Source organism: Myodes glareolus, chromosome 12 (assembly GCF_982192425.1).
Source record: "Myodes glareolus chromosome 12, mMyoGla1.1, whole genome shotgun sequence".
Taxonomy (NCBI): domain Eukaryota; kingdom Metazoa; phylum Chordata; class Mammalia; order Rodentia; family Cricetidae; genus Myodes; species Myodes glareolus.
In genome coordinates this window covers 63,470,268-63,491,878 of record NC_142037.1, presented here as the reverse complement: position 1 = coordinate 63,491,878, position 21,611 = coordinate 63,470,268, and positions in this window count along the sequence as shown.

Sequence of the window (21,611 nt, the reverse complement as noted above, 5' to 3'; positions counted from 1 at the left end):
TTTAGCAAAATCCTAGGACTGCGGACAAGGGAAAGCAGCAAGGAGGGGAGGACTCCAGCAGCGGTTGGAGCTACATCCCAAGTTTTCATGCCTGGGCCAAGTTTGGGCTCTCCTGGTAACATTAATAAGATTTCTGTAAACCTGAAGTAAATTGAAAAATTGCACCTAATTCTTTTTGCAGTTTTATCTAGTAGCTTTTTTTTGTAATTTTACATCGTTCATATATAGATTCTATAGTAACTTATAAGATCTTTGAACGAAGTTCCTTCTCTTGAGATCCAGTTGTGCAATGAGAATAATCATTAGTAAATACCCCAACAGAATTCCAGCTGGAAAAACCTCCAGACCTTGTGTGTCTCTCTGTCATAGCCTATAATTTCTGGAAGGAAACACAAGTAGAGTTCATTTCCAAAGAGAAAATACTTGTTATAATCCTCCTTACACACATGGCTGAATCAGTTCATCTAGACATGTCCTTTTGTCTGCCGTCTCTCTTAACTATGGCGGCAATTCCCGCAGTATTCTACCCACAGGTTGAGTAAGAGAAGTGCATCTTTGCTCCCAGGAAGCCAGGAGGAAAATACCCAGGTCCCAGTGCCTGCAGGGACACAGCCTCTGGATTCCTTAACTGTTTAACCAGCAGTGAAAATTAACTTTCCATTGCTTACCTACTCCAATGAATCCATGCCTCCTAAGTTCTAAGTCTCCTTGAATAGCCTTCCTAGCTCAACAGCTAAAGAAACTTGGAAGTAATCACTCTGTCCTAACCCCAGAAAGGATGACTGAACTAAAAATGTACCAACTCTTCTTAAATCTTGATGTCACAAATCACTCTCCCCAAACTGATTAGATCAGTTATGAACATAGAGAATCAGAACACTCTCAGGACCTAAAACCATGCCTTGAAGGATGAGAGCAAACAGGGTTAGGCAAACTCAGCACAAAGGCATTTAACAGATGGGAAGATGCGAAGGTCCCACCCTGCTGGTATTTTATTGATGATGCAACCCCATTTTCTACCTACATACCCCCAAAGCATCTTCACTGAACATCTTATTGTATTGCTAAATACTAAGCTATCAATCCTGGGATTGATAGGAAGGAACAATCTTTATGTAAAAGTAATTTCTGACCTAACTTCAGGTTATAAAATTCATATCAAACCTATGACCAGTATGTTGATGGCACAACACTTTCTTTGTTTAAAGTGTTTAAAGATAGATGCTTGACTGAAGCACAAAACAGCATCAAATTCTCCCATCAAGACCTTCTTACTGCTAAATTTTCTACTGAAAGGCTGAGGGAATGGCTCAGTTGGTAAAGGACTTGTCTTGCAAACACGGAGACCTAAATCATATGTCCCTGTGAGGAAAAAAAAAAACTAGCGCCATGCATGCGACCCCAGTACTGCATGGGTATAGACAGGCAGCACCCTGCCTCACTGTCGGGTTAGCCTTGCACACTTGATAGTTCTGAAATGTGTATAAATATTTTATAGAATAAAACATGAATCACTTTGTAGTGACTCAAAACATTTTGTTTCCTGTCATTCTTTCAAAACTGAAAAACCTCATCTGACTACTCAATGTAACATACTCTTGGGAACAGAGAGTGCCTTGCAGAAAACAGGAAGCGACAATGATCTATCATCACTAGCCCAGTCAAAGAATTTCAGAATTCTATGAAATTCCTAAGCAACGATTAGAACAGTAGCAACAGTTTAACTTAAAATGACAAAGAGGAGAAAGAAATAAAGACAGGCAACACAAAGAAGAAAAAGGGAATGCAGCCTGAGGAATGAGATTGAAGTTACCCTCTCTCCTCCACACATGACACACACATGTATGTGTACCTGCATTCATAACCAAACATACACACACATACACACACACACATACAAACACACACATGCATGTGCGCGCACGCACACACACCTCTACTCAAGGGTATATGTGTGTAGCATGTCAGAAACTCTATGTTCTGGTGCTGTCTCCTCTGTAAACATTACCTACGAAGGAAATCCCTGACCTTCATGTGTGTCTATGCACGCTGTTTGTCTCAACAGCGGCAACACCAATGAAGGATAGCCTTGTAGCGCACAGAGATGGGTCATGTACAGGACCCTCGCATGGGGCTCTATTGCCTGATGCTTGTGCAAGTTCACAATGTTATTAGCATAACTGAAGATTTCCTGATGCCATAGCTCTCTCAGAACGTAGCCTCGTCATTAAGTGAGTCATGACAACTGAGTTCCTGCTATGACTAAACTCAAGTTACCTTAGGAATTTTAATATTTTGTTAATAAAAACCAAAATCTCACCATTATCCACAATGTTTAATTAGAAATATACCTCACACATCAATTGAACAGTCTTCATATCTGTGCATATTTGTCCATTTAGAATCATAGTATCATATCGGGATTAGAATAGAAGGTAGCTTCTATCAATTGCCATGTCACCAAACAAGCAAAGGGAAAATTTTGGCATACAATGCAGCTAATAAAGTTGTCAATTTTAGTTTTTGTGTATTTTTGATTAAGTGACTTGTAAGCTCTTAAGTGATCAAGTGATTGTAAGCTCTTGACTTTTTATCATAGCTATGATTATGTGTTCTCTTTTCTGTTCCTGTTGTTAGGTGTGGCCCCTTACATGGAGCAAAAGGAATAAATCTTGCCTCTAACGCCAACAGAACTTTCTGTGTGATTCCTCCTGCCATTTACTGCTTTAGACAGTTTTCCTATGGTAAAAAAAAGACCATAACTAGGTTAACTAGTTTGAGAATGAATAAGAATTTAGGATAGTGAAGTAAGAGATGGAGACAATGGGGAAGCCATTCCTGGGAACAGCTAGACCAGCTTAGAGTTCTGAGAATTTGTAGCAGACGAGAGCACTCAAGTATGTGAGAATACTTTGTAGCTTTGTAGAGTAAAACATAAATCATTTGTGGTGACTCAGAAAGTTTTGTTTCTTGTCATTCCTTCAAAATTGAAAAATGTTAGCTGACTAATCAGCATAGCATATCCGGGTTATGAGAGACTCATCGTAAGGAAAATGGGTAGCAGTAATGTCTCAGTTTTCACCACTCACCACTCTGTAGTATTTAAGATTTCTGTAAGAATCCTAAGCAGTGGTGTGGTGCAGAATGGGAAGGAACGTTCTTCCATGAGGCAAAGTGAAGCTGCACATTGCCTCAGTGTGTTAATTTCTCTTCTGAATTTCACTTCTGACTCTTGTGAATTCAGAGCATTGTTGCCATTTGCATAGCTGGGTGGTTGGAGTGTTTGTGACTCTTTATCCCTAAGGAAAATTGAGCTTTAAAATGAGTTAATTTTGACTTTGTGTCTATGTATGTATATACACATATATCTCCACACATAGTTCTGTAAGAAAACATGAGAAGTATTATAAAAAAGTCTTTATTGCACCCATTAAAATGTGAATGGAGGAAAAAAGATAAGGGAAAAAAACATGTTGTAAATTCAGCCAATCTGATGGTGAGTGGCTTGGCAGTCAGTTGGAGGTTAGCTCAGTCCCAGTGTGTCTTCTCTTTGCCTGAAGCTGGAGGCCATCTTTAATCTGAGCTAACACAGAGATAAATCTCCAAAAGGAAACCAGGTAAAAAGGTGGTCTAGATGAAGCCCCAGAGCCTGGCCCCAAGTTCATGATTGATGACTTTGTGTCAAGCACTTTTCTACATGCTTCATACTAATTCAGTTACTACTCAGGTGCCCCAGTTTGGATGTGGAGGTGCACACCTTTATTCCCAGCATTCGGGAGGCAGACGCAGGTGGATCTCTGAGTTTGAGGCAAGTCTTGTTTACAGGGAGAGTTCCAGGATGGTCAGGAACACAAAGAGAAATCTTGTCTTGAAAAACAAAACCAACCAAACAAAAATGCCTCAGTTGCCCTGCAGGAATTAACATTACCGTTATACCCATCTGACAGACAGGGATATTGAGGCACAAAGAAGGGAATGACACCCAAGAGGTGGTAAGTGAAATAGTGGTTCCTGAAACAGGGATGCATGGGGCTGAGTTTTATTATTTATTGGAATTAACTTACCTCTACAAGGAGAAACAAGCTAACATCATAGGACACAACGAACTCTAGCAGGCATCCCTTTAATCTGTGGCTAGAAGGTTTCCAAAGTCAGCCTCAAAAGTTCTGCCAAATAAACACAAGGCAGGTGATTTTTATCAGCTCTCATTTTTCTTTTGGATGTAGTTCAAATAAACCAATTACTTAGTTCCCGAAGAGCTATGGGGTCAGTTAACCTTGGTCGGTTTCTACATCTATAAAATGAGAACAGTAATAAATAATTCCTGTCTGGCCTCATTTCTCCCAGTTGTTGGGAGAATCTAATGAGACAAAGTGTGGCGAGCTCCAGTGTCTCAGTGTGGGAGTTGCCTTATCCAGGTTATTTAACATACCTCCGCGGAAAGTTCCCGATTCAGTACGTGGTCAGGGTACTACTAGATGGATATAGCACATCAACTGTGCATGATTTATTGACAGCACAGCTATTGAAGACCCCCGTATGCCAGATACATTGAGTATTCAATCAGTGACATGCCGTCAGTCTCCATCCGCCACCCCCCCACCTCCCCCCCCCCCCCACCGCCAGGAATCCTGTGAGGTGAGCAACAGTTCCACTTTACACATGGGAAAATTGAGGCATGGAGAGGTTACATTGCTTACAGATACACTGCTACGGGTATTATTTGAACAAGGAGATTTAAAGCTATGCTATCCAAGGATATGTTCACAGAAGAATAATCACCATGACGTGATCTGTCCTCTCGTGAGAAGGAGCTTCGTGAAAATGAATCCACTGATGACACATCGTATCCGCTTTAATGGAGAATGTACTACATACCCTGTAGAGGAAGTGAAATGGGCACAACCTCTCTCCAGTTGGTTATAGCCCAATGGGGATTTCATGACACTGACAGGATTGGTAACTGTTTAACTGTTAAGTATCTGTAAGCAGTATGTTCCACCCCCACCCACTCCATTCCCCCAGAAAGAGATCCGGAGGGGTGGCTCTCCAAAGGCCCCTCTATTCGTAGGATCCCACGCATCCTGGGTCAGAAGGGACTGAGACACCCCTCCGTTGGGGTAGTGCCAATGGGACTGGCCAGCCATGCATGTGTGTTTGCTGCACTCATTTAAGTTTGCAAGCATGTAAGTTTCAAACATTTGCATGTTGAAACCACAGCAGGATATCCAGTGTCCTTTGTTGCCCTGGGTCTTGCACCAAATAGGAAAGTCATGCTTTGAGTTAGTTTAGCTGGCTAGTGCGCTCTCCGGAGCTGTTCATTTCATAGCCATGATGATACTGGGATTACAGAAATGTGCAGCCACACACAGCTTTTTCCTGGGAGGCTGAGAATTTAAACTGATGGCTCTACACTCGCGGATCAGGTGCTTTTACCCACCGACGCATCTCCCCACCCCTTAAACACGAAATTTTCACAACCTATATCATATATAGAAAAAGATAGGTATTTAGTAAGAGAAAAACCAAGTTTCCAAGATTTTCATGCCGTTCTATGGACAGTTGCTCAACACCTACCGGCATGAAAATAACCATGCATACTCTCACGGAGCTCAAAGTTCAGAAAGATAAAACACTAAAATCACTTCGATGAAACATTGCAAAATTATATGTGAACACCACGATAGACCTATATGCGGGCTGCTTACAGAACACACAGCAACAGAGCTCTTCCCCGCATCCATGGGAGTCACCTTTGACAGCTGGAAGACTTAGGTGCCTCTGCTCAAATTCACCAGCTGTGTAGTTTGGGGTTTGATATCATGGAAAGAATGAGTAAAAGAGGGAGGGACAGGCAGCACACACAGAGACAGAAGTCAAAGGTCTTGTGCTCAGCTTCCCCTTTCCCCCCAGGCCACAAAGCAGTCATGCCACCATTGTGCTTGCTGAAGTTCTTTCCTGATGTTTTCTGGCTCTCCACCTCCGGGACTCTATGAAAATGTGTTTCGCTTTGGTAGTTTCTGTCAAGTTTCAGGTGTTGTCATTATTTACTTAACAACTTTTATTAGACTTGTCTTACGTTTACAGAAACTGTTAAGTAGAAAGTCCTACTATTTCCCACGTACTTTAAATGTAATGGCCCCACCCCAACGGTCCCATTGGCACCAACCCATCGGAGGGGTGTCTCAGTTCCTTCTGACCCAGGATGCGTGGGATCCTACGAATAGAGGGGCCTTTGGGGAGCCACCCCTCTGAATCTCTTCCCTGGGGGAATGGAATGGGTGGAACACACAACGTACAGACACTTAACACTTAAGCAGTTACCAATGCTGACAGCGTCATGAAATCCCCATAGGGCTATAACTAACTGGGGAGAGGTTGTGCCCGTTTCACTTCCGCTACAGGGTATGTAGTACATTCTCCATTAAAGCGGATATGACGTGTATCAGTGGATTCACTTCCACGGAGCTCCTTCTCATGAGAGGGCAGGTCATGTCACGGTGATTATTCTGCTGTAGCACAGCTTTAAAGTTCCCTTTATTTTCCTTCCCACATACAAATCGATCATTTTTTACATTTTGGCTAATGTGGTACTTTCACTATAATTCAAAAGCCAGTACTGGCATCAGGGTTCATTGCTTGTGTTCCTTGTTCGATGCTACTTAAATTCCACACATATGAGTATGTACATGTATGTATCCTTACAGGATCCACACTGCCTTACCAATACCCCGCACCTAACCCGGTCCCTTATTTACACCCGCTACCAATCAATCTTTAGATCTTTACAGTTTTGGCTTCTCCAGAATGTTGCATAGCTGGAACCATAGGCTATGGAGCCTTCACAATCTATCTTCTTTCACTTAGCCAAATATGTCTAAGCCTTCTCCATATAGATATTGCTAGGTAATATTCTAATATATAAATGTTTCACAATTTATTCATATAAATTGCTTTTAGAAGAATATGTTGATTGCTTCTAAATTTGGACAATTATTATTGAAAGGTCTATAAACGTTTGTGTGTAGGGCTACACATGCACCACCATTTTGAACTCATTTAGACAAGAATCCAAGAGCATAATTTCTGCATAACAATTTCTGAACAATAAGTCTTCAAGTTAAAAATTCTTTTGTTTGCCACCTCAGTCCCTCTATTGAAATGCAGTAAATCTCTTCATAATATATAGTGGAGGCGGAAGAGGCAGTGTGAGGGTCACAACTGGCTGACAGAAGATCACCCAGATAGGAAGATGCACACCAGACAGTGCCAGAGGCAGGGAAAAGCCAGGAATGCCTGGCTCCTTGGGGAGTGACTGCTCAGCTTTCCTTTAAAAAACAGTTTAATGAACTATTTGAAAATCTCATCTATTGGTAGAATGTATCTTGATGATAGTTTGTAGTGACTGTGTTTGCATTCGAGAAAAGAATAGAGATATTGCCTGTGGTCTTAAATACCAGTCCCGCAGAGGATGACACTTTAACTCTACCAGGACTCAGTACTCACCTGGAAATTTCAGACACATGTACTAAAAGAAGATTATCTCAGCTTGCATGTACTAGAAGATAGAAAAGAAAGGGAAACAATTTTCAAGAAACATCAACTCAAGACAGCCTGTGAGGCCGTAACAAAATTTACAGTTTGTTATTTCTTTTTTGTCATTCTCTATTTAATGAGTCATTATTGTCATTTCCTCTAATTCTTTAGGTCTCATTCTTTAAATACAATTATAATAGCTGGTTTAAAATACTTGCTTAGCTCATCAAACACCTGTAACACTGTCTATTATTACCTGCGTTCTGGGCCATATCTTCTCTTTTCTTTCACATGTCTCCTGATGTTCTGTTGGAAGATAGACATTTTCATTGATTAAATGTGACAAATCTCAAAGTCAGTTCTTTCTCCTCCAGGGTTTGTTAATTCTTATTTATTGTTTTTATTAGTGCTGCTATATTTTATTTAGTGACTTGCTCAGATTAATTCCATAAACTGCCTATTCATATGTGGCCTCTGAGGAGTCATCATCTCGGCTCTTAGCTAATAATGTGAACAGAGATTTCTTTAAATGTCTTTATCTGCTTAGTTTCTTCGGCCTTGCTGGAGGATTTTTGTGTGAGCCTTAGGACACACAGTCAAAGCTTGGGCAGGTCCCAACACCACTGTAGCCTTCACTGCTGCCCCAGTGGAGAAACTCAAGGTCAACAAAAGGTGAAAGGCAGTAACTTTTGGATTTAATATGTGCCTGACTTTCAAGTTTCCCTGGATTCTCTCAGAGCATTGCAATCTCCTATAAACATCCTACGTCCATCTTTCACTTTTCAGGGATTTTTTTCTTTTCATCTACTCTTTCTTTGCCCCAAATATTATGCTTGTCCCAGGTATCTAAAACAAGAGACAATGATTACTGATGGCTCTCAGCAATCGTCTCAAAGACAAAGCTATTCGGCAGTAAGTGGATTTGGACTTAAGTCAAATAAAGATGATGTGGTAGTGCTGCCCGGGAAGAGCTCCAAACCCAAACAGCTCTGCCAGAACTTTCTAATCTGCAGCTTTGTACAGACACTTCCAGTGCGAGAATGCTGGCCTTCCAGATTCCCACAGACCTAGGGAGAGGGCAAAGGAGTAGGCGAATTAGGATATCAAAACACTCACTGTACTTCCTGGCAGTTGCTATTTTCCTCAAATGGGGGTCTCTCATTCCTTTAAGTTTTGGGTTACAATCTAGAGCTCTGGAAAGGCTGATTTTTGACAATCATTGCCAATTTCCTCACAGTTTTCAAAAAATAGATTTTCAGAGAACCATTCTACACCATCGGAAGTTATTTTGCGATTATTGATACTTATACCCAAATAACAGTACCTGCATTGCCCCCAAATTGTGTGGGGTAGTAACACATATCCATGTGGAATATGGAAGGAAACACCAGAGGCCTAGACACTGAGTGGTTCAGTATAGCTTAAACCATAGAGGGGATGTATGCTAGGGATTAACCCTGTGTTGCTCATTTAATTTTTGTTACTAAGAAAATTCTGCTACTAAAATTGTGGTCTTATCTTTGCTGAGTTAACCAGAGAAATCTTACATCACTCCCAGTCAAGTGATCTAAAATATGTAGATATCTAAATGTGGTAAGACCCTGGGAAAATCACAAGAGCAAGGAAAGAGATATAACATGGGCTCCCAAGGAGGAAAAAAGGGAGATTAATGTACTATAAAGAAAGATATGTTGCAAATCATTGGACTACTTTTGAGCAGTCCTGACCATATCAGTTCCAGGAATGATTTGGGTGGTTACCTACACATGGTATTTCTACAGGGAAGAATGTCTTCTATGTCACAGAGGAGTCAGACAAAATACAATACTCTAAAACATCACAAAGCTCTCCTAAACAAAACACTAAGACATCTAAGGCATAAATATTATAATAATATTTCTTTGCTGATTTTTTTCATTCGTTGGCCTTCAGAACACAGCTTGAAACTGCTGTGAATATGGTTCTTTTTTCACTACTGAGCTGGGAAACTATTTCATTCATTTTTATCTTGTTGTTTCTAGAACTCTAGTTGACATAGACTACACTGATTTGCATAGTGCCTTACAGATAAAGTCTTTGTGAAATTTACCTGTTACTCTTGAAGCTCACAAGCTCATCAAATATTAAAAAACACAAGCTGAAGGAATTAGAGAAAGAGAAATCATGAGAAAATGATCAGGAATCACAAATACAAGCATGAACAACAGCATACAAGAGATGGAAAAGAGAATCTCAAGCACTGAAGATACAATAGAAGAAGCAAACTATTGGTCAAAGAAAACATTAAATCTAACAAAAACTTAATACAAAATATCCAGGAAATATAGGACACCATGAAAAGACCACACCTAACAATAATAGGTATAGAAGAAGGAGAAGTCCAACTCAAATAGAAAATAGAAAATATATTTTAAAAAATCATAGAAGAAAACTTTCTCAAACCTAAAGAAAGATATGTCTATGAAGAAACAAGAAGCTTACAGAACACCAAATATACTGGATCAAAAAAAGGCCCCTCACCATATAATAATAAAACACTAAACATACAGAATAAAGAAAGAATATTAAGAGCTGCAAAGGGAAAAAAGGCCAAGTAACATATAAGGGTAGACCTATCAGAATTACACCTGATTCTCAATGAAAACCATGAAACCCAGAAGGTCCTGGTCAAGTGTTATGCAGATATTAAGAGACCACGGATGCCAGTCCAGACTATTATACCCAGCAAAACTTTCAATCACCATAGATGGACAAAACATGATGCTGCTTGACAGAACCAGATTTAACCAATACCTAGCCACAAACCCAATAGCCACAAAACCATACACAAAGTATTATAAGGAAAACTCCAACCCAAGGAAGTTGGCTACATCCACAAAAGCACAGACAATAGGTGATCTCACAGCAGCAAATCCCAAAGAAGAGAAAAATAACATTCCAACATGAAAACTAAAATAACAGGAGATAGCAATCACAGGTCATTAATATCCCTTAATATAAATGGACTCAACTCACCTATAAAGAGACACAGGTTAACAGAGTGGATACAAAAACAGAATCCATCCTTCTATTGCATACAAGAAACACACCTCAACCTTAAAGACATACATCACCTCAGAGTAAAGGGTTGGGAAAAATTCACAATCCCAGAGAACCTACACAACAATGAGAACTTTAAGAGAGACATACATGAATCTAGTCTAAATGGGAAGTAAAAAAAAAAAAAAAGACAAGATTTCCTGAGTAAATTGGCAGCATGGGGACCATGGAAGAAAGTTGAATGGGAGGGGAAAGAAAGGGAGAGGCAGAGAACAAAAGTCTATATCTCAATAAAATAGAAAGGAAAAAAGAGTACCAGGGCAGCCAGGGCTTCATATCAAGGCCTTGTCTCAAAAAATGTTCCAATCGTCATCACCACCATCGTCACTAATCTGCAATCATCATCTATTATCACTGCCGTCATCTTTCTTCCAACTCAAATAACATGACAGTATGTGGGCCTACCAACTTGTATTTTCAGTTCCACTTTCAGGGAGAGGTTGGGGCACAACTGAAGCATTAGGGGATCCTCATAATCAGTATGGACTTGCCAACTGGACAGAGACCAGTAGCCACACCACGCTTTGATCCAGCTTCTGAAAAATGAGAGAGAATTTGGCCAATTGGATGAGGTACAGAAAGAGACATGGGATCTGATTGATGGAAACCAGGAAACAAATCTAGATGAGTATTCAGGAGAGAGAGAAAACGACTTAGATTTTTAGATGGAAGGTCTGTCGACCTTCACTAGATAGTTTTGAAGCATGTCATATTTAATGCCTGAAATGATCTTGTCTCAGTACAATCTGCCAACACCCATTAGGCGCAGTCACTATCTACCTCTCTACACATTCAGTTCCCATCAACAAAAGGCTTGGTGTTTCTTTATTGAGGAAACTATTTCCAAGATTTTCAAATTGAGGCATATTGATGCATTGAAAATTCTTTTCCTCAAGCTGTGTAAAAATTATTCAAGCTAAAATATATACAATATATTTATTCACATAATATCATAAAACTCAAATTCAAGACGAATCAGTCTGTAAATATAACTGAAATGGAGAAAACCGCATATGTGTTACTGCCATAGATAAGGATCTACATTGTTAGGAATCTACCATGGAAGTGAACATGTTCCAAATACTTTTATTCTGCCTTCTCTTTCTTTATTTGCCTCATCCAGTCATGGTTCAGTGTCCAAAGAAAAAGAGTAGACAGCCATGGTTGAACGATGATGTCTATCCTTGTCTAGGGAAGACTGGTGATCTTTCAAGTTAACTTCACCAAGTTCACACAATGTAAAGAGGTCACAGCCCAGAGAAAATCATTACAGAAAGAGAAAAGAAATGAAGTTTCCAGACAAAATGCCCCAAATGGGGCAATGCTCTTTTGAACTTGACTTAAATAGAATGACTTTTCTAAAAGTAAGAAGTTCTGGCAGATTCTGGCTGATATGAGGGCAGTGAACAGACCGGTATGTATCATGGCAAACCAGGGTCAGAAGGGTAAATGAAAGATATGAATGAAATGTCAATTTAAGTGACTTATATCCACAGCAGTAAGACAAGCCAATCATTTATACCACAACCCAAGGCAAAAGAAGCTATAAAGAACATGTTGAGGACCAATGAACTCATGTTCATCACCAACCACAGGGACTAGTTATCAAAAAAGGTGATAGCGCCTATGGGGGCAGGAAAATATGTATAGCTGGGAGAGTAGGAATTTGATATAAAAGGAAGTCCCTGAGAACCAATGAATGGAAGAGAAAAGATAGCTCTTCCTTATACTAGTATGTCGAATAATTAAATAGAACAGGGAAATAGGTAATAAGAATTCATTGCCAAATGCTACAGTTTGAAATCATTTATTATGAGAAGAATTATTTTTGGATACTCAGATTAGATGGCAAAATTGTAGAGATTGATTGATGTGGGATCTCCCTGTGTATGCTATGACTATGTTTTATGACTATTGGTTAATAAAGAAGCTGCTTTGGCCTATGGCGGGGCAGAACAGAGCTAGGCAAGGAAAACTGAAGTGAATGCAGGGAGAAAGAAGGCAGAGTCAGAGAGACACTATGTAACTGCTGAAGGAGAGAGATGCCAGAACCTTACCAGTAGGCCACAGCCTTTTAGTGATACACCGATTAATAGAAATTGGTTAATTTAAGATGTAAGACCAGCTAGAAATATGCCTGAGTCACCGGCCAAACAATGTTGTAATTATTATAGTTTTGTGTTATTATTAGGATCTGGGTAGTCAGGAAATGAATGAGCAGTCTTTGTTAACAATTAATGAGACAATTGACAGGACCATACAGTATTTTCCCATGTGTTTCACTAATTACTTGGATAAAATTAGAACTTTACATGTGAGAACCTGGTCAGTTGCTACCTAACCAGATGATCAAAACAAATATCACTAGTAATCAGACATCCACTATTGTGCTGGAGAGATGCTTAAGTGGATAAAATGCTTACCTTATAAGATGAGGACCAGAATTTGGATCCCCAGAATCTACAAGAAAGCCATATAGGCATGGTGTCTTACTGTAATACTAGCACTCAGCAGGTAGAGACAAGGTTCCCCTGGGACAATCTGGCTAATTAGACAAGCCAGAATTTTCAAAGTCCAGATTCAATGGGAGAAATGACCTCAGAAAATAGTCTTACAAACAAATGTGCACATGTTCACGTACATATCCAAAGAAACTGTAATAGAAGAAAATGATGCCACCTTATAGGAGGTGTCACTGGGAAGGACACAGTTTTACCACCACAATCTTCTTGACAAGGGGAAAAACTTCATTCAAAATCAGATTCTCTAAAGATATCAAGTACTAAACATCTAGCTTTGTGAAATTCAAATAGAAAGGTTCTCAAATATCATCAGATTGGCATCTAAAGCCTATGTCACCTAAAAGCAATGTGAGACCCAGAACGTTAAAAAAGATACTAGGGGTCAAATGGAAATTTCAAATTTGTCTATGGATAAGTAGATGAAGTTATATCAATTTTACCTTCCTATATTGAATAATTAGGATCTTCACTGCATACATATACCAGAGAAGTCAGCCACAAACACTGTAAGTGATTTACCACTTTTTAAAATCTCTAAATTAGTTCAAAATAAAGAGAATTCTTGAATGTTACAATTACAGAGAATAAAGGAAGGAAAGGAAGATAGGAAGAAAGGAAGGAAGGCAGAAAGGAAGGAAGGAATGAAGGAAAGAAAGAAAGAAAAAAGAAACTAGAGAGAGAGGAAGGGATGGAGGAAGGAAGAAAGACTAGCAACATTTTCTGTTAGGGTTATATTTGTTTTTGTTGTGTAACCCCCCCTCCACCCACTGAAACACTCCATACTACAGAGAAGTAGTTTCCTTAAGACAGAAAACAAACAACTTAAAATAGCTTCAGGAAGTCCCTGAAACTGACCAGATTCACTAGGCCCCTCCCTCCAAAAGAGCAAACAGTGAGGACACCAGAGAGTCACTCTCATAAGAGTCATCCTGCAAAGAAGACTCTTGAAATTAGACATGGAAGTCAAATTACTCTGCCTGGAAGATGCAGAGACCATCTAAGCAATCTTGGATAGATATTGTCTTTGTTAGGAATTCTATTTCTATGAAAAAAACACCATGACCATGTAACTCTTATAAAAGAAAAGCATTTCATTGGGGTGGCCTACATTTTAAAAGATTTTGTTCGTTATCATCATGATGAGGAACATGTTGTGGAACATTGTGACATACAGGCAGACATGGTGCTGGAGTAGGAGCTGTTACATGTTGATATGAAGACAACAGGGAGTAGATTGTCTTAGTGGGAGTAGTTTTAGTGTAGAAGACCACAAACCACAGACCCTCACAGTGACACACTTCCTCAAAAAGGCCATATCTACTCCGACAAAACCACAACTCCTAATAGTGCTACTCCTTTATGAGATTATGGGGACCAATTGCATTCAAACTAACAAATTGAACTCCCTGGCTCCTATAAGCTTATAATAATCTCTTAATGTAAAATGCATTTAGTCTACCTTCAAAAATCACCATGCTCTATCACTTTCTCAACATTTTAAAGTTCAAGGTTCGAAGTCTCTTCTGAGATCCATGCAATCTCTCAATTGTTATCTCCTATGAAATCAAAATTCCAAAAAAATAGATCACATTCTTACAGCATACAATAGCACAGGATAAACATTGTCAAGAACACTGGACTAAAGACCAGTAGGGCAAACTCAAAAACCTGCATCTCCCATTCTGATACCAAAATGCTCATTGGATCTCCCAGCTCTTGTGATTACAGCATACTTCTTTCTTTTGGACTGGTTTCACTCTCTGTTAGCAGCTTTCCTTGGCAAGCATTCCATAGCTCTAGCATCACCATCATCTTGGGTTCTCCAAAGCAATTCAAGCTTCAACTTCATAGTTCCACACAATGGCTTTTCTAGGCTTCCATTCAGGGACACCCCTGATAAATTCCTGGCTTGGTGACTTTCCTTAGTCTTGCAGGCAAATTCCATAACTCCTTTTTTTCTATCCTCAATTCTAAAGTCAGAATCATGTGGCCAAAGCTGCCAAGATCTGCAGCTAGCTGGGACCTGAACATGACCTCCCTCATTCAATTGCATCTTCACCAGCTTTCTGTTTTCAAAGATTTTCTTCACTGCCTAAGCTAGTCTTTTCTGAAATTTGCTTTGAAGACCAGGCCAGCCTCTAACTCAGAGATTTCCAGCCTCTACCTTCTGAGGATCAAGATTAAAGGTGTGCCTCACTACACCTGACTCTAAGCTTTTCTTTAATTCCTTTTCACAAGTTGGATCTTTCCCTGTTGTCACCATTTCCTTTATTCCATTTCTTAATCCATTTATCTCCTTGAACACAAGATTTATCTCTATTCCACTTCCTGCTGCTACATTTTATATTTTAATTTGCCCAGCTTTCTCCTTTTTATTATAAATCTTCATCATCAAAGTTAACACTAATAACTACATGTCAGAGTCTATATTATGCTGTCTTGAAATTTCCTCTGCAAATGGAATTAATCCAGAGCTGTTCACTGTAGCTTCAGGCTGACTTTTCAGACAAGGGCAAAGAAAAAGTCACATTCTTCACCAAAACATCACAAAAATGATATTGGAGCAACATACTAAAATTTATCTCCTCTAAAAACTCTTGAGCCAGCCCCCACAGTTCAAATCATTCTTAGCACCACTGCCTTCCATGCTCCTTCTAGGATGGTCTATTAAGCAGTATACAAAACATTCCACTGTTTTCTTAACCTAAAGCACCAAAATTCAAATTCCTCCAAACAAAAAACATGGTCAGGCCATTCATAGCAGTACTCCATTTCCTGGCACCAACTTAGTTAGAGTTTCCGTTGCTGTTAAGAATTACCATGGCGGGGCTGGAGAGATGGTTCAGAGGTTAAGAGCATTGCCTGTTCTTCCAAAGGTCCTGAGTTCAATTCCCAGCAACCACATGGTGGCTCACAACCATCTGTAATGAGGTCTGGTGGCCTCTTCTGGCCTGCAGGGATATATGCAGAAAGAATATTGTATCCATAATAAATAAATAAATAAATGAATAAATGAATAAATAAATAAATAGAATCACCATGGCCACACAACTCTGATCAAAGAAAAACATTTAATTTGGGTGGGTTACATTTTCAGAAGTTTACTTCATGATCACCATTGTAGGGAGCATGACAACATGTAGGCAGACATTGTGCTGGAAAGGAGCTGCTGCCTGTAAATATGCAGGCAACAGAAAGTAGACTGTCTCACTGGGAGTAGCTTTAGCACAGAAAACCTCAAAGTCCACCCCCATACTGACACACTTCCTCCAACAAGCCACACCTACTCCAAAAAATAGTGCCACTTCTTTTGGGGGCCATCTTCTAGATATATACCACATTTTCAGACTAACTGAGCACTCTAGAAAGGATACTTTTCAACCTGGTAAGCTGCCTGTCGGCTGTGCAGAGTGCTCTAGCTTTCCAACTTCTGTGAGCTGTCATCCGTTTTGGGGTGGGATTCAGATGTAACTGTCTTGAGTCATTTTTTTTTTCCTGTAAGAATCCCTCACTCATTTTTCTGTAAGTAGCCCCAATAAGACTCACTGGTTCACCAAGTTGGACTTTGGCGGTATCTGTACTTTGATCTGTCCTAGGCTCCCTATCTGTGGTGAAAGGACAGGTATATTGTGTTTCCCCAAGAGAAGTCTTGTCACACAACAATTTCTATGTCCCATTTCCTCTCCTCCAGAGAAGCAGAGAATGGATCAACTGAAGTATCAGATTTTATGGACAAGTATCTGTGCTATGCCTCCTCATTTCCATACTTTCTGGCTATTACCTGCCACCTGGCTCAGTAAGCCTTACTGAGACTTTATATCTACCAGAACAAGTACCACTCTCTAATAGTAGAGACAATTTATGCATTTGAAGAGCAGAAGTGTGGCCAGATGTGGCCAGGTGTTGATGTTGACTGCCTGCTTTTGCTGCAGTTGCCAGTGTTCTATATGCTGGTCAACTTTCTTCTCAGGCTTTTAAAGTTACTGCCTCTATTCCCTTTTGATCATTTCCCAATGGAAATTGAAATAGTCACAACACTTGTCTCTCAGATCTCCACTGTGGCTGTACAAATTGGTATTGCCAATAGCATTTCTCATTCTAAGTGGTCACCTTGACACTGCAAAGGAGCACACACAGCATCTTCTAAGAAATTTGATGCCTCAGTTTTTAATTGAAACAGCAGTTTATCAAAGAAATATTTTCATATTCACTAATATTTATCCTAATATTAATTTTTCAATCATTCTCTAAAAAGAAACACAATTATTTTGTTTGAAGGTTATTTTTTATCTTCTTTTCATCTCTAGTCATGAAGATTAATGGTTTTTCCACACATTTGTCTTTAATGTGTTCCATTCCTGTGTGCTGAATTAATGCTAAAAGACTAATCAGGCTACATACACACAATCAAGCTATATAAGAAAATGATATGCAAAATAGATTTCTACATTTGAAGCTATGCGAGTGTTAATTGAGTTGCATTATACATAATGAGTGTGTGGCTATACAGAAATGAGATCTAGTTTTTTAATAATACATAATGGTGGGAGAAGATTTTGATGAACTTCATGACCATGGATTGATTACAATAACTTTGTACTGGAGAAAGGTAGAGGGATAATCATTGTGATATAGCAATATGGATCTCTTGAGCTTTCTACTCAAAGGTTGTCTCAGCGCAATTTGAATATGCATGCATTTCCTTACTAATCTTTCCTCAAATAACACTTTCAAAGAAGCTACCGAAGCCTTGTTAGCTATAGGCAATTTTAAAGCCAGGAGATATTATTTCTTAACAAATAAATTATACTGATTTCAAATGCAATGAAAGTCTTCTATTATATATATATATATATCAATATATAGAGAGATTTTATATATGTATATATATAATATATCCATTCATCTATTTATATGTATATCACCTATCTATTTACCTATCTATCTCTCTGGAGAGAAAGAGATTAAAATATAATTACTCAAAACCACGATTTGACTCTCTTTAGGACTTTGATAAGTTTGTTGCTTCTCAGTAGCTGACTAGTACCCCAAATGGGTACAAAGGTAGTGACAATTGTGAAATAAAACTAGAATCTCTGATTTAAAAACCAATTCCTAAGGCAATAACAATACCGTCATTAATGAAAATGTTTGAGCATTATCTCACAAGGCCACCATCAGTTAACCTCCAGATGGAGTTTTATTTGAGGACAAATGAATAAGTAAGGAAAATTAGGATCTTCGGTAAAGTTAGGATTCCAAGAATCAAGAGTAACTTCTACAATATTCCCAGAGCAGGAAGAGCAAGTAGCCATAGAGAAGAAAGCATTGCCATGAAGCTTACAGCCTTGTTGTGGAGATTTTGACGTCATTCTTCCTCCTTTATACATTGCTTACTTTGTTAATCCTCCTCTCAATTGCTACTTCCTGTATTCTGCCTGTTTGTACCGTAATTGTCTCTATCGACAACACTACACATTTCTCACTGGTTTATTTCCGCAGCTTCATGCTTTTCCTGGATCATCACACATTGCTGACTCATGGAACTCCATTTCTGTACCGCTCTGGCGTCTCTTTCTGCATATTTTATAATTTTATATTTAAAGTCCCCTAAATATAAGGAGATTATTAGAATTGTCATTCACTTTGCACATCCAGCCTTCATTGTGGTCCTCTTGTTAACAACAATGACTTTTTAGACACGTGGTGGTGGCACACACCTTTAAACCTAGCACTCGAGGTCAGAGGCAGGTGAACTTCTGTGAGTTTAAGGTCAGTCTGGTCTACAGTGTGAATGAGCCAAGGCTATACAGAGAAACACTGTTTCAAAAAACCAAGCAATAATAGTAATAGTAGTGATAATAATAACTTTCCATATTTAAAGTTGTCTCTATTACTGGGATCATTGGTGGGATATAGTATGTTCACATTTGCTCTGAAAGATTGTTGTAGGTTGTTGCTAAACAAAGAAATGCTAATGGGCCTGTAGCAGCCCAGGGATTCTGTTGAAGTTGCTAACAGCCCCGTCTGCTAACTAGCTCAGCTAACCAGCCTACTAGTTGCAACCCTTAAATGTAGCCTCACAACCAGACACAGCCATCACCCACAAAGACATCTGTGATGAATGAGATTCAATCAGCCTCTGGCCTCCTGGGCTCAAGATAACATTTCTGCTATTGATAATATCAATTTATAATTTAATTTCTGGTCCAAGCTCTTAAGAGATAAGACGGTTTGCAGAGCTAAAATCTAATCCAGTTGAAGCTATTGGGCAGAGTTCTGTATATTCTGATGGCCACAAGATGCCCTGGCTTTAAAAAACAACAACAACAACAAAAAAACAGATATAACACATTGTATAAACTTGGGTCCCTCTAATGAGCAATAATGAAAATGGGGTACCACAGGATTTGATATTTGCTTATCCATTTATCTAGAAGCACAGACTTGCAGATCTCACTAAATGCGCCTTTTTAAGGAAAACAGAAAAATACACTTGCTGACTTGCCTCTGGTAGGGCTCCCTTTCTTCACTTTTACGTCTCGTTCTGCATATTTTAGATTCCAAAGTCCCTAAGGATCAGATGAGCATCACTGCAAGTAAAAGGTGACTTCCTCTCCTGGGGAGACCAACACTATAGCTTTATTAGTTTGAATTTGCCTTTGACTTAAAAAAAAAAAAAGTTCTTGTTAAATTTTTAAGACCCACAAAACAATGCACAGAGGGCATTATTCCCAGCTGGAGATTTAGTTTCGAAGGATTTGCCTTCTGCACCTTTGTTTAAGACCCACAGCTGCAAGCCCAGCCACCTTCACGTCTCCTTGATGGGGCATCCCCTGCTGCTCTGTGATTGATGTAGGCATAGCCTGAGTTATCAGGCAGCTCCTGACCCACCCAACGAGGATAATTTTATTGCATGTCTGTTTAGCCTCTGTCTTGTGCTCTCTTGAAGACATCAATTCTCTCAGGTGAAGAACACAAATAAAATTTAAGAAATTCTCCCTCCGGCTAAGAGGTTAGGAAGCATGCCAAGATTTCTCTGAATGAAGTCACCCTCTGCATAATCTCCAGGCTCTGGCCATCGCTCACCGCCGTGTGCTGCTCTTTGATTAGAGGAGAATTAAAGGCATCATGGATTCACTCAGGGGTTTGATTGCCAGTCATTTTCTGCTCTGATCCAGAGTCTGTTTTATAGTTTAATCCCAAGATGATCTTTTCTCTTCTCTTTCCTTTGTCATTCGGCACCCACACATGTGTGTGTGCAAGTGTGTATGAACCCTATGCAATGACAAGCAACCATAAACAATAGGCATTTCTTCTGTCTCTGCCTCCTTCCCTTTGAACAAAGAACTTTTAAGAGACAGCTTTTCTCCCCCCCCAGTGCCGTGTAAAATTGTTAAATAAAAATTATAGGGTGGTTTAGCCAATTTCTCCACTCTACTCTGAATTCTTCAAAGCTGTTATCTTAGATGTTGCCTGCATATTTGCGCTCTCTTTGTAGCTTCTTCCTGCAAGGTAAAAGCAATAATGAATCCATCGTGGAATTTATCCCCTGACATTCACCCTCCATTCTCCTTTCTCGGGCCAACATCAAACTCTATTAATCCATAAGCAGTGAATTCTGAAATAATACAAACAGAAGTGCCTTGTCCATTTTCTCTTCTCTGTAAGTCCAGAAAGGGGCATAAACAGAATTGCTTACCATTTAAATGTAAATATTTTAAAAGTAACTCATGAATATACGAAACTATGAGTAATTAAAATGAAAGCCAGAGCAGCGAGAAGTAAAGAACAAAACTTTTGCTAATGTCAAGTGCTGACTATATTCTTTAAGTGGAAATTAATATTTTCTGGGTTGCCACTATAATAAATATGCTATTGAGAACCATGAAAATTAGCCTCTTTCTAGTCCTCTTTTTAAACTTCTCCCACCCATTTCTCCACTTCAAAGGGATAAGTTGAGTTTTGTACTCCATCAAAGTACAAATGAGAGGAGAGGATAGACTCTCAAATCTTTCTGCCTTTCTTAACTATTTTTTAAATATAAAAAATATAAATAAATTTTTTTATTTATTATGTATACCATAGTCTGTCTGCATGTATGCCTGCAGGCTAGAAGCGGGCACCAGACCTCATTACAGATGGTTGTAAGTCACTATGTGGTTGCTGGGAATTGACCTCAGGACCTTTGGAAGAGTAGGCAATGCTCTCAATTGCTGAGCCATCTCTCCAGCCCCACTTTCTTACCTATTAAGGAGTAGGACAGAACAGTCAACTCCCTTCTTTTCTGTCTGTTCAGGGATAACTTCCACCAGGTATCACCCAAGCATCTTCCCTACATGTCCTTATTTCTTCATGTAAAATATATGAATTATAATCTGATGCAGGGATTGTATATAATTATGAGTACCATGTGATGCTGCTGTGTATGCATACCTTGCTGTCTTATTGGGG